Below are 16,348 nucleotides of genomic sequence, written 5' to 3'. Positions count from 1 at the left end.
TTTCTTTCTCTCTCTCTTCCTCTCTGATCTGTTTCTGTCTATCATTAGCCAGGTCCAGTTAGCTGACTATGTACAGCCAACATCTCCTTCTGCTTTGGACATTCCAGATGACTCTATCTGTTCTATCTCTGTATCTATAATAAAATCCTCCCCCTTAAACACATAACTGAGAGGTCAGGTGATCAGTTTGTACAATACCAAGAAACAGCTTAAAATATTTGCATAATGCATTTTAATGGGAAAATATTACAAACACATACAGATAAATATTTAAATTTACAATTTCTATTTTTTATAAAATCTTCCTTACAGATTGATACTTGATGTGTTCTTCTTTTAAAGAATTAATGTTCTGCTTCAGCAGCAACTACAAAGAAAAGCAAGAATTATCAGTTGCATCAAGAACAACCCTGGTGACATCGTCAGGATCAGCAGGAACAGTGGCATCATCAGTAGAATCTTATGTAGTGACATTAGTATCATTGTGTTGGAGAAGGTGTGAGAATGTGGAGCCTTATTTTGTTGGTTTTATTCTCAGATGTTGCTTCTTTTGGAGTGTTTGTTTCCAAGAAGATGCCCTCCTCATAAGTCACAGTGTATGGAAACAAAAAGAGAAACTAATATTTAACAGTTATATTTCTCTGCTTAGCCATTCAGAAAACACAAGATTCACATTAGGAGTGTAAGTAATTCCCTCATTCTAGAATAGGAGACAACCATGTACCTACCAACTTTACTTGGGCAGTTTTGTTGGACTAAACTGTTATTTTTTTATTTTATGTTATTTCAACTGTTATTTTTATGTGATGTATTTTCAATATTATTGGAAAAAAATGAATCATTTTTTCTGGTGCTAGGAAATGCTTAAAAGTTCATTATAAAGCATGAAATTTATTAATTATATATACTAGTGCCAAAGATAATGAGATTTCGAGTCCAAAAATCTTCAATTATTTTAAACAATTTCTGTGGTCTAACTTACCTTTTTCATTCTTTTAGTTGCTGGGAGCTCTTCAGAACACTCGGTGGACTAGTTGTCGTGTCCTTGACATAAATAATAGGATGAGTGCTAGCAACCACACCACGGATACGATCAGGAATAACCACACGTCTGTTACCAGAGGAGGAATAGATTTAGTAAAGGTGTTCATTGTACAGCTGCTGTCATCAGCTGTATTTACAGAATCAAAAATTTGGTTGCTCTCCTGTGTAGGTTCTGGAATGTCACATGGGACATGAACAAGAGAAGATTCCTGATCCGTAGTGAATCTACCACACTTGTGTTCTCCTCTAAGACAAGCTTCAAGAACTGGGTCAGCACTTATTACCATAAGTTTAAAGTAAAATTTGAAATCAAGAATGATGAGACCTACAATAATTCTTTTATAATTCAGTAATGTTTTAGCTATCCAATGTTTTCTGTATTTCCATATGAAGCTGAGAATGGTCGTTAAAAGATATGGAAAGAATTGTATTGTAATTTTGAGACAGATTGCTTTGAATCTGTAGATTGCTTTTGTAGGATGGCCATTTTTAGATGTTAATTCTACTGATCCATGAGCATGGGAGATCTTTTTTGTTTTGTTTTGGGTTTTTGTTATCTTTTTTTTCCTTCGGGTGGGTTCTGGGAATACCTGAGTGTGACAAATATGATAATGTATATTGTATGAAATAAGTTTTGATAAAATTATTTATAGTAATTGCAACAATTTACTGTGGACAGGAACTTATTATAGAAAAATGTGATAAAAATCCATAATATTTGAAAAATCTCTATATATGTGTAATAAAATTGATTATATTTACATTCCTGGTATATGGATATCTCCTTTTTTATAATTTAATTTAATTTTACATATGAGCCACAGATTCCCTTATCCAACCCTACCCACCCACCCACACCCACACCCACCCCACCTTCCCCCCAGCCCACCCCTATTCCCATCTCCTCCAGGGCAAAGACTCCCCTGGGGACTGAGTTCAACCTGGTAGATTCAGTTCAGGCAGGTCCAGCCCCCTCATCCAAAGGCTGAGCTAAGTGTCCTTGCATAAGCCCCAGGCTCTAAACAGCCAGTTCATGCACTGAGGACAGATCCCGGTCCCACTGCCTGGGTGCCTCCCAAACAGTTCAAGCTAATCAACTGTCTCACTTATCCAGAGGGCCTGATTCAGTTGGAAGCTCCTCAGCTATTGGTTCATAGTTCATGTATTTCCATTTGTTTGGCTATTTGTCCCTGTGCTTTTTCCAATATTGGTCTCAACAATTCTCATTCATACAAACCCTCCTCTTTCTCACCAATTGGACTCCTGGAGCTTCACCTGGGGCCTGGCCGTGGATCTCTGCATCCAGTTCCCTCAGTCATTGAATGAGATTTCTAGCACAACAATTAGGATATTTGGCCATCCTATCACCAGAGCAGATCAGTTCAGGCTTTCTCTCACCCATTGCCAGTAGTCTATTGTGGAGGTATCTTTGTGGATTTCTGTGGACCTCTCTAGCACTTTACTTCTTCCTATTCATGTGGTCTTTATTTATCATCATCTCTTATTTCTTGTTCTCCCTCTGTGTTCTTGATCCAGCTGGGATCTCCTGCTCCCCTAAGCTCTCTTTCCCTCAAAACTTGCCCTTCATTACCCCCACTCATGTCCAGGTTGTTTATGTAGATCTCATCCATTTCTCTGTCATTGGGCGATCCCTGTGTCTTTCTTAGGGTCTTGTTTTCCAGGTAGCCTCCCTGGAGTTCTGAGTAGCAGTCTAGTCATCTTTGTTTTACATCTAGTATCCTTCTGAGTGAGTACATACCATGTTTGTCTTTCTGAGTCTGGGTTACCTCACTCAGGATGATTTTTTCTAGATTCACCCATTTGCCTGAAAACCTCATGATGTCATTGTTTTCCTCTGCTGAGTAGTATTCCATAGTGTGTATGTACCACATTTTATTTATCCATTCTTCAGTTGAAGGGCATCTAGGTTGTTTCCACGTTCTGACTATTACAAACAATGCTGATATGAACATAGCTAAGGAAGTGCCCTTGTAGTATGATTGAGCATTCCTTGGGTATATGTCCAAGAGTGGTATAGCTGGATCTTGGGGGAGATTGATTCCCAATTTTCTGAGATAGCACCATATTGATTTCCAAAGTGGTTGTACAAGCTTGCATTCCCACCAGCAGAGGAGGAGAGTTCCCCTAGCTCCACATCCTCTCCAGCATAAGCTGTTTTCAGTGTTTTTGATCTTAGCCATTCTGACAGGTGTAAGATGGTATCTCAGAGTCATTTTGATTTGCATTTCCCTGATGATTAGGGATGTTGAGCAATTCCTTAAAAGTCTTTCAGCCATTTGAGCTTCCTCTGTTGAGAATTCTCTGTTTAGTTCTATAGCCCATTTCTTAATTGGACTGTTGGGCATTTTGATGTCTAATTTCTTGAGTTCTTTATATATTCTGGATATCAACTCTCTGTCATATGTGGGGTTGGTGAAGATCTTTTCCCATTCTGTAGGCTGTCACTTTGCCTTGTTGACCATATCCTTTGCTCTACAAAAGCTTCTCAGTTTCAAGAGGTCCCACTGATTGATTGTTTCTCTCAGTGTCTGTGCTACTGGTGTTATATTTAGGAAGTGATCTCCTATGCCAATGCATTCAAGACTACTTCCTACTTTCTCTTCTATCAGGTTCAGAGTATCTAGATTTATGTTGAGGCCTTTGATCCACTTGGACTTAAGTTTTGTGCATGGTAACAGATGTGGATATATTTGCAGCCTTCTACACGTTGATATCCAGTTATGCCAGCACCATTTGTTGAAAATGCTTTCTTTTTTCCATTGTACGGTTTTGGCTTCTTTGTCAAAAATTTTATGTTCATAGGTATGTGGATTAATGTCAGGGTCTTCAATTCGATTGCATTGGTCCACATGTCAGCTTTTATGCCAGTACCAAGCAAGCTGTTTTTATTACTGTAGCTCTATAGTAGAGCTTGAGGTCAGGGATCATGATGCCTCCAGAGGTTGTTTTATTGTACAGGATTCTTTGGGTTATCCTGGATTTTTTGTTTTTCCATATGAAGTTGAGTATTATTCTTTCCAGGTCTGTGAAGAATTGTGTTGGTATTTTGATGGGGATTACATTGAATCTGTAGATTGCTTTTGGTAAGATTGCCTTTTTTACTATGTTAATCCTGCCTATCCATGAGCATGGGAGATCTTTCCATTTTCTGACATCTTCTTCAATTTCTTTTTTCAAGGCCTTAAAGTTCTTGTCATATAGGTCCTTCATTTGCTTAGTTAGTGTTACCCCAAGGTATTTTATATCATTTGTGGCTATTATAAAGGGTGATGTATCTCTGATTTACTTCTCAGCCTGTTTGTCAATTATATATAGGAAGGCTACTGATTTTTTTTAGTTGATCTTGTATCCTGCTATGTTGCTGAAGGTGTTTATAAGCTGTATCAGTTCCTTGGTTGAATCTTTGAGGTCACTCAAGTATACTGTCATGTCATCTGCAAATAGGGAAAGCTTGACTTCTTCCTTTCCAATTCGTAGCACCTTAATCTCCTTATGTTGTCTTGTTGCTCTGGCTAGAACTTCAAGTACTATATTGAATAAGTATGCGGGGAGCAGACAGACTTGCCTCGTTCCTGATTTTAGGGAATCACTTTGAGTTTCTCTCCATTTAATTTGATGTTGGCTGTTGGCTTCCTGTAAATTGCCTTTATTATGTTTAGGTATGTTCCCTGTATTCCTGATCGCTCCAAGACCTTTATCATGAAGGGGTGTTGGATTTTGTCAAATGCCTTTTCAGCATCTAGTGAGATGATCATGTGGTTTTTTTCTTTCAGTTTGTTTATATGGTGTATTACATTGACAGACTTCCATATGTTAAACCTCCCTTGCATCCCTGGGATGAAGGCTAATGATCGGGGTGGGTAATTGTTTTGATGTGTTCTTGGAGTCTGTTTGCCAGTATTTTATTGAATATTTTTGCATCAATGTTCATGAGGGAGATCAGTTTGTAGTTCTCTTTCTTTGTTGCATCTTTGGTTTAGGAATCAAGGTAATTATAGCCTCATAGGAGTTTGGTAATGTTCCTTCTGTTTCTGTTGTGTGGAGCAATTTAAAGAGTATTGGTATTAACTCTTCGTTGAAGAGCTGGTAGAATTCTGTGCTGAAACCATCTGGTCCTGGGCTTCTTTCTTTCTTTCTTTCTTTCTTTCTTTCTTTCTTTCTTTCTTTCTTTCTTTCTTTCTTCCTCTCTTTCTTTCTTTCTTTCTTCCTCTCTTTCTTTCTTTCTTTCTTTCTCTTTTTTTTGTTTGGGAGACTTTTAATGACTGATTCTATTCCTTAGGGGTTAGGGACTATTTAAATAATTTATCTGGTCTCGGTTTAACTTAGGTATGTGGTACCTATCCAGAAAATTATCCCTTTCTTTTAGATTTTCCAGTTTTGTGGATTATAGGTTTTTGAAGTATGACCTGATGATTCTCTGGATTTCCTCATTGTCTGTTATTATGTCCCCCTTTTCATTTCTGATTTTGTTAATTTGGATGCGCTCTCTCTGTCTTTTGGTTAGTTTGGATAATGGCTTGTCTATCTTGTTGATTTTCTCAAAGAACCAACTCTTTGTTTCATTAATTTTTTTGTATTGTTCTCTTTGTTTCTACTTTATTGATTTCAGCTCTCAATTTGATAATTTCCTGGCATCTATTCTTCCTGGGAGACTTCCTATGGATCTTTTTTTAGAGCTTTCAGGTGTGCTGTTAAGTCACTAGTGTGAGATTTCTCCAACTTCTTCATGTGGGCATTTAGTGCTATGAATTTCCCTCTTAGCACTGCTTTCATAGTGTCCCATAAGTTTGGGTATGTGGTGTCTTCATTTTCATTGAGCTCTAGGAAGTCTTTAATTTCTTTCTTTATTTCTTCCTTAACCCATTGGTAATTTAGTTGAGCATTATTCAGTTTCCATGAAATTGTAGGTTTTCTGTAGTTTTTGTTGTTGTAGAAATCTACCTTTAAACCATGGTAGTCTGATAGAACACAGGAGGTTATTCCAATTGTTTTGTATCTGTTGAGATTTGCTTTGTGGCCAAGTATGTGGTCGATTTTAGAGAAGGTTCCATGGGGTGCTGAGAAGAAGGTATATTCCTGTTTGTTAGGATGGAATGTTCTGTAGATATCTATTAAGTCCATTTGAGTCATAACATCAGTTAAGTCCTTTATTTCTCTGTTAAGTTTCAATTTGGGAAATCTGTCCAGCAGCGAAAATGAGGTGTTGAAGTCTCCCACTATTAATGTGTGGGATTTTAGATGTGGTTTAAGCTTTAGTAATGTTTCTTTTATATAAGTGGGTGCCCTTGTGTTTGGGGCATAAATGTTCAGAATTGAAACTTCATCTTGGTAGATCTTTCCTGTGATGAGTATGTAATGCCCTTCTTGATCTCTTTTGATTGATTTTAGTTTGAAGTCTATTTTGCTAGATATTAGGATGGCTACACCAGCTTGCTTCTTAAGACTGTTTGATTGGAAACTCTTTTCCCAGCCTTTTATTCTTAGGTAGTATCTATCTTTGAATTTGAGGTGTATTTCTTTAATGCAGCAGAAAGACGGGTCCTGCTTTCATATCCATTCTGTAAGCCTGTGTCTTTTTATAGGTGAATTAAGTCCACAGATATTAAGGGATATTAATGACCAGTGATTGTTCATTCCTGTTATCTTTTGGTGGTAGTGTGTGTGTACTTCTCTTCTTTGGGATTTACTGCTGTGGCTTTATCTATTGCCTGTGTTTTCATGGGTGTATCTGACTTCCTTAGGTTGGAATTTTCCTTCTAGTGCTTTCTGTGGGGCTGGGTTTGTGGATAAGTATTGTTTAAATCTGGCTTTGTCTTGGAATGTCTTGTTCACTCCATCTATGATGATTGAAAGTTTTGCTGGGTATATTAGTCTAGGCTGGCATCCATGGTCTCTTAGTGTCTGCATTACATCTGCCCAGGTCCTTCTGGCTTTCAAAGTCTCCATTGAGAAATCGGGTATTATCCTGATAGGTTTGCCTTTATAAGTCACTTGGCCTTTTTTCTTTGCTGCTCCTAATATTCTTTCTTTATTCTGTATGTTTAGTTGTTTAATTATTATGTGGCGAGGGGACTTTTTGGGGGTCTAGTCTGTTTGGTGTTCTATAGGCTTCTTGTATCTTCATAAGTATTTCCTTTAAGTTGGGAAAGTTTTCTTCTATGATCTTTTTGAATATATTTTCTGTGCCTTTGAGTTGGTATTCTTCTCCTTTTTATATGCCTATTATTCATAGGTTTGGTCTTTTCATGGTGTCTCAAATTTCTTGGACATTTTGGGTCATGACTTTGTTGGCTTTAGTGTTTTCTTTGACTGATGAATCTATTTCTTCTACTGTACCTTCAACGTCAGAGATCCTCTCTTCCATCTCTTGCATTCTGTTGGTTATACTTGCATCTGAAGTTCCTGTTCATTTACTCAGATTTTCTGTTTCCAGCATTCCCTCTGTTTATGTCTTCATTTTTTCTATTTCCCTTTTCAAGTCTTGAACTGTTTCCTTCATATGTTTCTTTGCTTTTTCATGATTTTCTTTCAGGGAATTATTGTTTTCTTCTGCTTTATTTGTCCTTTCCTCAAGTTCTTTATAGCATTCTTCCCATTTTTTGTCTTTTCCTCAATTTCATTTTTGATATCTTCTATATAAGCCTCTACCCTCTTCATGATGTTATTCATAAGGCTGTTTTCTTCTGCTTCTTCCATTTTGTGATGTTCAGGTCTAGCTGTTGGAGGAGGGCTAGGTTCTGGTGAAGCTGTATTGCTCTTTATTTTGTTGTATGTACTTCTGCTTTGACATCTGCCCATCTCCTTGTGGACATGGGAGATCTTTTTATTTTTACATATCTTCTCCAATTTCTTCTTCAAGGACTTGAAGTTTTATTATACAAGTCTTCCACTTACTTTGGTAGAGTTATCCCTAAGTTATTTTTTTATTATTTGGGCTATTGTGAAAGGTGTTTTTCTCTGATTTCTTTCCCAGTCTGTCTCTCATTAGTATGTAGGAGGACTACTGATATTTTTAAATATTTTATTACTGAAAGTAGATTCTTCTCTTATACAATGCATCCTAATCAGAGTTTTCACTCCCTTAGATTTTTGTCAAGCTAATTTGCTAAATGTGTTTATTAGCTGTAGGAAATTTCCTGTTGAATCATTGACCTAACTTATATGTATTATAATGCTTTCTACAAATAAAGATTCTTTCTTCTTCCTTTTCAAATTGTATCCTTCCTATTGTCACTTGCCTTACTTACTTACTTAAGACTTCAATTGTTACATTGAACAGATACAAAGAGAGTGAAAAACCTTGACTTGTTTCAGATTTTAGTGGAATTGTTTGAGTTTCTCTTCATTAAGTTGATGTTGACAATGGAATGTCATTATCATATTTTGATATGTCACTTATGTGCTAATCTCTCCTTGGCTTTTATCACGAAGGAATATTGAATTTTGAAAAATGTTCTTCCTGAATTTAATGATATGATAATGTGGTTTATGTCTTCATTAGGTTTGGTCATTTGTGGGTTTATATGGTCAATTATATTTTTTGATTTTTGTATATTGAACCATCCCTACATATCTGGAACAAAGCCTAATTCATCATGGCAAATTATCTTTGAATAATTTGTGATTCAATTTGCAATTATTTAATGAGTATATTTTCATCAGTGTTTATAAGTGAATTGACCTGTGATTTGGGTATCAGTGTAATTTTAGACTCATAAAATAAGTTGGGCAAGGATCCTATGTTTCTAATTTCCAGAATAATTTGAGGAGGATGGGCAATAACTCATCTTCAAATGACAGGTAGATTGCTGTGCCAAAACTATCTTTTTCTGGGTTTCATTTGGTGGGGAGACTTTTAGTACTCATGCTATTTTACTAGTGTTTTTCTGTCTGTTTATAATACATATATGATCTTGATTTCATTTGTGCTAAGTGGGACCTATTGATTTTTTTTCAATGTACATAACAACCACTGATTCCCCTCTCATCCCTCCTCTTGTTCCCACTCCCCCTGACTTCTCTCCTTCCCCCCACCACTCATCCCCTCTTCCAACAGGGTAAGTTCTCCCATTGGGGGGGGACAAGCTAAGCCTGGTACATTCAGTTGAGGTAGGACCAAGCCCCTCCCCAGTTCATCAAGGGTGAGCAAGGTTTATGGCCCTAGGTAATGTGATCCAGAAAGCCATGCACCAGGGATAGATCCTGATCACACTGCCATGGGCCCCACAAACTGACCCAGCTACACAACTGTCTCCGTATGCAGAGGTTCTAGTCTGGTCCCATGCAGGTTCCACACTTGTAGGTCTAATGTTCATGAGTTCCTTTGAGCTTGGTTCAGTTGTCTCCTTAGATTTTTCCATCATGATCTTGACCCCCCCTTTGCTTCTATAATCCCTCTTTCCTCTCTTCAACAGGACTCCTGGAGCTCAGCCAGGTGCTTGGTTGTGGATCTCTGCATCTGCTTCCATCAGTTACTGGACAAAGGCTCTATGATAACAGTTAGGGTATTCACCAGTCTTATTACCAGGGTAGGCCAGTTCAGGCACCATCACTACTATTGCTAGTAGTCTAATCTGGGGTTGTGGGTTAATGGAAATTTCCTTAACACCAGGTTTCTCCCTTTCTCCATGTTTCCCTCTATCAAGATATCTCTTTCATTGCTCTCCCACTCCATCCTTCCTCCACTTCAACCATCCTGTTCCCTCACATTCTCATCCCCCATCCCCTGCCCTCTATTGCCCTCACTTCATCTCCAGTACAATCATGGGGATCTCCTCTGTTTCCCCTTCCCAAGGTGATCTGCAATCCCTCTTAGGGTTCTCCTTGTTTCCTAGCTTCTCTGAAGGTGTGGGTTTTAGTCTGATTATCCTTCGCTTTACCTCCAGTGTTCACTTATAAGTGAGTACATACCATGTTTGTCTTTCTGAGTCTGGGTTAACTCACTCAGAATGATATTTTCTAGTTCCATCCATTTGCCTGCAAATTTCATGATGTCATTGCTTTTTACAACTGAGTAATACTCCATTGTATATATGTACCACATTTTCTTTACCCATTCTTTGGTTGAAGGGCATCTAGGTTGCTTCCAGGTTCTGGCTATTATAAAAAATGCTGCTATGAACATAGTTGAGCAAGTGTTCTTGTGGTATGATTGATACCCAGGAATGGTATGATTGAGTTTTGAGGTAGATGGATTCCCATTTTTCTAAGAAACTGCCATACTTATTTCCAAAGAACCTATACAAATTTTCACTCCCACCAACAGTAGTGTTCCCCTTGTTTCACATCCTCTATAAAATAAATTGTCATCTGTGTTTTTGATCTTAGCCATTCTGACAGGTGTAAGATGGCATCTCAGAGTCATTTGCATTTGCATTTCCCTGATGACTAAGGATGTTGAGCAATTCCTTAAATGTCTTTCAGTCATTTGGGATTCTTCTGTTAAGAAGTCTCTGTTTAGCTCTGTAGCCCATTTTTTTAAATTGGATTGTTTGATATTTTGCTGTCTAGTTTCTTGAGTTCTTTATATATGTTGGAGATCAGCCCTCTGTCAGATGTGGGTTTGATGAAGATCTTTCCCCATTCTTTAGGCTGTCACTTGTCTTATTTGCTGTATGCTTTGCCTTACAGAAGCTTCTCATTTTCAGGATGTCCCATTTGTTGATTGTTGTACTCAGTGTCTATGTTACTGGTGTTATATTTAGAAAGTGCTCTCCTGTGCCAATGCATTCTAGACCACTTTCTACTTTCTCCTCTATCAGGTTCAATGTTGTTGTATTTATGTTGAGGTCTTTGATCCACTTGGATTTGAGTTTGTGCATGATGATAGATATGAATCTATTTGCACTCTTCTACAGGTTTACAACCAGTTATGCCAGCACCATTTGTTGAAGATGCTTTCTCTTTTATGAGTATTTTTCTTTCGAGGTCTGTGAAGAATTGTGTTGGGATTTTGATGGGGATTGCATTGAATCTGTAGATTGCTTTTGCTATGATCACCATTTTTACTATGTTTTTTCTACCTATCCATGAACATTGGAGATTTTTCCATTTTCTGATATTTTCTTCATTTTTTTTCAAGGACTTAAAGTTCTTGTCATACAGGTCTTTTATTTGTTTGGTTTGAGTTACCCCAAGGCATTTTATATTGTTTGTGGCCACTGAAAAGGGTGACGTTTCACTGATTTCATTCTCGGCTCATTTGTAATTTGTGTATAAGAGGCCTACTGATCCATTTTTAGATTTCTCCAACTTCTTTATATAGGCATTTAGATCTATGAACTTTCCTCTTAGCACTGCTTTCATAGTGTCCCATAAGTTTGAGTATGTTGTACATTCATTTTCACTGAATTCTAGGAAGTCTTTAATTTCTTTATTTCTTCTGTGATGCACTGGTGATTCAGTTGAGCATTATTCAGTTCCATGAGTTTGTAGGCTTTCTGTAATTTGTGTTGTTTTTGAATTTTAACTTGAAGGCATGGTGGTCCGATAAAATACAGGAGGTTATTCCAATTTTTTTGTATCTGTTGAGATTTGCTTTGTGACCAAGTATGTGGTCAATTTTAGAGAAGGTTCCATGCTGAGAAGAAGGTATAATCTCTTGTGTTTGAGTGGAAAGTTCTGTAGATATCTATTAAGTCCATTTGAGTTATAATGTCTGTTAGTTCCCTTATTTTTCTGTTTAGTTTTTGTCTGGCAAACCTGCCCATTGGTGAGAGTGGGCAGCTGAATTCTCCCACTATAGTGTTGTGGGGTTTGATGTGTGATTTGAGCTTTAGTAATGTTTCTTTTACATAAGTGGGTGCCTTTGTATTTGGGGCATAAAGGTTCAGAATTGTGACTTCATCCTGGTGGATTTTTCCTGTGATGAATATGTACTGTCCTTCTTGATCACTTTTGATTAATTTTAGTTTGAAGTCTATTTTGTTAGATATTAGGATAGCTACATAAGCTTGCTTCTTAAGTCCATTTGACTAGAAAGACTTTTCCCAGCCCTTTACTCTGAAGTAGTGTCTGTCTTTGAAGTTGAGGTGTGTTTCTTATATGCAGCAGAAGGATGGATTCTGTTTTCATATCCATTCTGTTAGCCTGTGTCTTTTTATAGGTGAATTGAGTCCATTGATATTAAGGTATATTAATGACAAGTGATTGTTAATTCATGTTATATTTTTGTGGTATTGTTGTGTGTTTCTTTTCTTTGGAACTTGTTGGTGTGGGATTATCTATTGCCTGTGTTTTCATGGGGGCATCAAACTTCCTTGGGTTGGATTTTTCCTTCTAGTGCTTTCTGTAGGGCTGGATTTGTGGATAGGTATAGTTTAAATCTGGTTTTATCATGGAGTACTTTGTTTACTCTGTGTATGGCTATTGAGAGTTTTTCTGGGTATAATAGTCTGGGTTGGCATCCATGATCTTTTAGTGTCTGCATAACATATGTCCATGAGCTTCTGGCTTTCAGAGTCTCCATTGAGAAGTCAGGTGTTATTATGATGTGTCTGACTTTATATGTTACTTGGCATTTTTCCTGTGCAGCTCTTATTTTTTTGTATGTTTAGTGGTTTGATTTTAGGTGGGGAGGGTACTTCTTTTTTGGGTCCAGTTTATTTGCTGTTCTGTAAGCTTTCCATATCTTCATGGGCATTTCCTCCTTTAGGTTGAGAAAGTTTTCTTCTATGATTTTATTGAATATATTCTCTGTACTTTTGATCTGATTTTCTTCTTCTTCTATACCCATTATTCTTATGTTTGGTCTTTGCATGGCATCTTACATTTCCTGGTCATTTTGTGTTATGACTGTGTGAGCTTTAATGTTTTCTTTCACTGATGAATCTATTTCCTCTATCATATCTTCAATACCAGAGATTCTCCCTTATATCTCTTGCATATGTGGGTTATGTTTGCACATGTAGTCCCTGTTCATTTACTCAGATATTTTATTTCCATCATTCCCTCAGTTTATGTCTTCTTTATTGCCTGTATTTCAGTTTTTCCAGTCTGGAACTATTTCCTTCACCATGTTTTAATCCTTTTTGTTTGCTTGCTTTGTTTAAGGAATTTATTGATTTCTTCCAATTTTTGTTTGTCTTTTCCTTGATATCTTTAAAGGATTTATTTATTTCCTCTTTAAAGGCCTCTATCATCATCTTAAAGTCATTTCTAAGATTGTTTTCTTCTGCTCATTATATGTTGGTATTCTCAGGTCTTGCTAAAGTAGAACAACTAGGTTCTGGTGGTGCCATATTGCTCTTTGTTTAATGTATTCTTGCACTAGCATCTACACATCTCTTCCTCCAATTGGTGCAAATGGTGTCTGTGACTCATGGAGCCATTCTTGGTCCAATTGGAGCTCTTGATCCATTCAGAGCTGGTGGAGTCTGTGTCTCAGGGAGCATTTTTAGTCCTGGAAGATGGGTAGGTTTGGAAGGTGGTATATCCTTGGTATTTCCCAATGGGCCCATGATCACAGTAGTCATGCTGCAATGGGGGTTATCTATGGGATCAACAGCATGAACATTCTGCTGGTTACAGCTACTGCTGAATGTCAGATCTGCCAACAGCTGGGGCAAACACAGAGCCCCAGATGTGTCACCATTTCCCCCAGGCTGACCAGCCAACCACTTTGTGACAGCATAACTACAGTGAAACTCTTCCTCTATGAAATGGACAACACTTTGTCCTTACTGGAGTAGATACCTTTTCTACATATATATTTGCCTTTCCTGCATGTAATGATTTTACAAAAACTACCGCACAGGGACTAACAGAGTGCCTTGTCAACCATCATGATATTCCACACAATATGGTTTCTGACCAAGGAATTAAATTCACAGACAAAGCTAGAACTGTGGCCCAAAGTCATGAAATCCACTGGTCTTATTATGTTCAAGAACTTTCTAAATCAGCTGGCGTGATAGAAAGATGGAATGGCCTTTGGAATACACAGTTACAGAGCCAATGAGGTGGCATCAGCTTGGAGGACTGGGGTAGAATTCTCCACAGTATATGATTTGAACCAGCGATCAATAATGGTATGGTTTCTCCATAGGATGATTCATGGGCCCAGGCATTAAGTGGTAAAAGAAAGAATAGTTCCATCCACTCTCACCCCTAGTCACCTCCTAGGAAAAATTTGTTGCATGTTCCCATAACTTTACATTCTGCTGGCCTGGTAGTTTTGGTTCTAGGGTGATGGTATGGAGGTAGTGCTTATGACTGGTGCCACAACAAACAGTCCAATGAAATGGAAGCTCAGACTTCTCCCAGGTCTCTTTGGGCTTCTGATGTCCTTAAGCCAACAAGCTTATAAAGAAATAACAGTGTTAGAAGAGGTGACTGATCAAGATTACCAAGGGGAAATTGGATTGCTGCTCCATAATGGAGGTAAGAAAGATTATGGCTGTTGAGCAGGAAATACTTTAGGACTATTCTTGATTCCACCTTATTCTGTAATTGAGGACAATGGAGAGTGCGACATCCTAATAGAGGCAGATAACAAAAGACACAAACCCACCAGGATGAACATATAGGTCACATCTCATGAAAAGAGCCAAGAATGGGTAGTGTCATTCCCACTGAACAAGAATAAAGGGCATCTACTCAAAATTTTGTCAAATTATGTAAGCTTTAATTTCTTCAATGGTCTCCTCCCTAGGCCAAGGTTTAAGAAAGAAGCAAGTAACATAGGAGAATTTTGGTTTTCCTAACCCAAAAAATTCAAGGCAAAGTGTTTCCAAGGCTTGGGGCTTCCAGAGGAATTTTGGTGATGTAGGAACTTGGCAGAACATCTTACCATCTGAGGATGGAGGTCAGGGTATAGGGTGTAGAACACGTCAAATTCCAGAAACTTAAGTTTTACAGTAAATAGAAACAAACTAGTTTTGACCCTGTAAAAAGATGGTTTCTGATCTTAAGATGGAGTCAGGATGATCCACCAGTAGTAGAGGAAGGTAATTACAAATCCCAGATAAGGGTTTGGGGACAATGTCAGAGGGAAGATTAGAGTTGACATAAATGGTTCTATTGTGCTTTGTTAAGAATGATTTCATGGCCCCTAGGACCCATCCCTGGGACACAACCAGTCCCCAGAAACCCCCACCCAACTCTTGTCCCAGTTGCTGGCCAGCAGGCAAAACTCCTGCAGGAAGTCCCCCCCTCACCAAAATCCCCCACTGGACACTGCAATCTATACATTCTGCCCTTATACGCATCCACTTAAGACCCCAGCAACTTCCTGAGTCAAGGAAACCTAACTGCCACCTCTCATTGGACCAAGAGTAACTTGCTGAGGCAAAGAAACCAAACAGCCAGCTCTCATTGGACAAAGAGATCTCATTGAACCAAGAGTAACCTCCTGAGACAGGGAATCCACCAGCCCTCATTAGACCAAGCATGGCTTTCTGGGATATAGAATATGCCACTTCTCATTGGACGAAGAGAGGCTTCCTGAAACACAGAATCTGTCAGCTCTGAATGGACCAAGAGCCCTGATAAGACCAAGAGCAGCTTCATGAGTCACAAAATCAACTAGCTTGGGTTGACCCAAGAACAGCTCCCTGAGAAACAGAATCTGCCTGCTCCAATTAGACAAAGAGCTAAGATTGAACCCAGAGGGGCCCCTTGAGACACAGACACAACAAGCACAGAATGGGCCAATAGCCACTCAATCAGACACAGACACCTCTTATTCCTATTAGAGGAAGATATGGGCAGATGTCAAGGAAAAAATACATTGAACAACATAAAGAGCGATATGCCATCACAAGAAACTAACCCTCCTCCAACAGCAAGACCTGAACATCACAATGTAGAAGAAGCAGAAGAAAGCAACCCAAAGAATATCATCATGAAGATGCTAGAGGCCTTTCAAGAAAAAATAAAAAATGAAATTGAGGAAAAGACACACAAAAAATTGGAAGAAATCAATAAAGAAATAGAGGAAAAGACATAAAAATTGGAAGAAATCAATAAATCCCTTAAAGAAAGCCAAGAAGACCATTTTTTTTAAAAAAAAAAAAAAAAGCAATTAAACATGCAAAGGAAACAGTTCAAGACCTGAAAAGGGAAATAGAAATAATGAAGAAGACAAAACAGAGGGAAGCTGGAAAAAGAAAATCTGAGTAAACAAACAGGAAACACAGATGCAAGCATAACCAACAGAATACAAGAGATGGAAGAGAGAATCTCTGGTATAAAGGATACAATAGAGGAAATAGATTCGTCAGTCAAAGAAAATACCAATGCCAAAAATGTCATACCACAAAATGTCCAGGAAATCTGGGATACC

General features: G+C 38.1%; 1 long non-coding RNA gene across 1 annotated transcript in view; it reads right to left on the bottom strand.

Annotated features, from left to right (window-relative positions):
• Positions 1 to 215: 215 nt before the first annotated feature.
• The window catches only part of LOC121827221 (uncharacterized), a 69,407-nt gene continuing 53,274 nt past the window's right edge, over positions 216 to 16,348 (bottom strand). Inside the window, exons 6-7 of the long non-coding RNA XR_013050176.1 lie at positions 983 to 1,111; positions 216 to 367 (exon numbers count right to left, since the gene is read on the bottom strand). This is a non-coding gene — a long non-coding RNA (uncharacterized LOC121827221). The remainder of the gene's footprint in view (positions 368 to 982; positions 1,112 to 16,348) is intronic.

This window comes from Peromyscus maniculatus, chromosome 1, assembly GCF_049852395.1.
Source record: "Peromyscus maniculatus bairdii isolate BWxNUB_F1_BW_parent chromosome 1, HU_Pman_BW_mat_3.1, whole genome shotgun sequence".
Lineage (NCBI taxonomy): Eukaryota > Metazoa > Chordata > Mammalia > Rodentia > Cricetidae > Peromyscus > Peromyscus maniculatus.
This window is presented reverse-complemented; position numbering and strand designations above follow the sequence as displayed.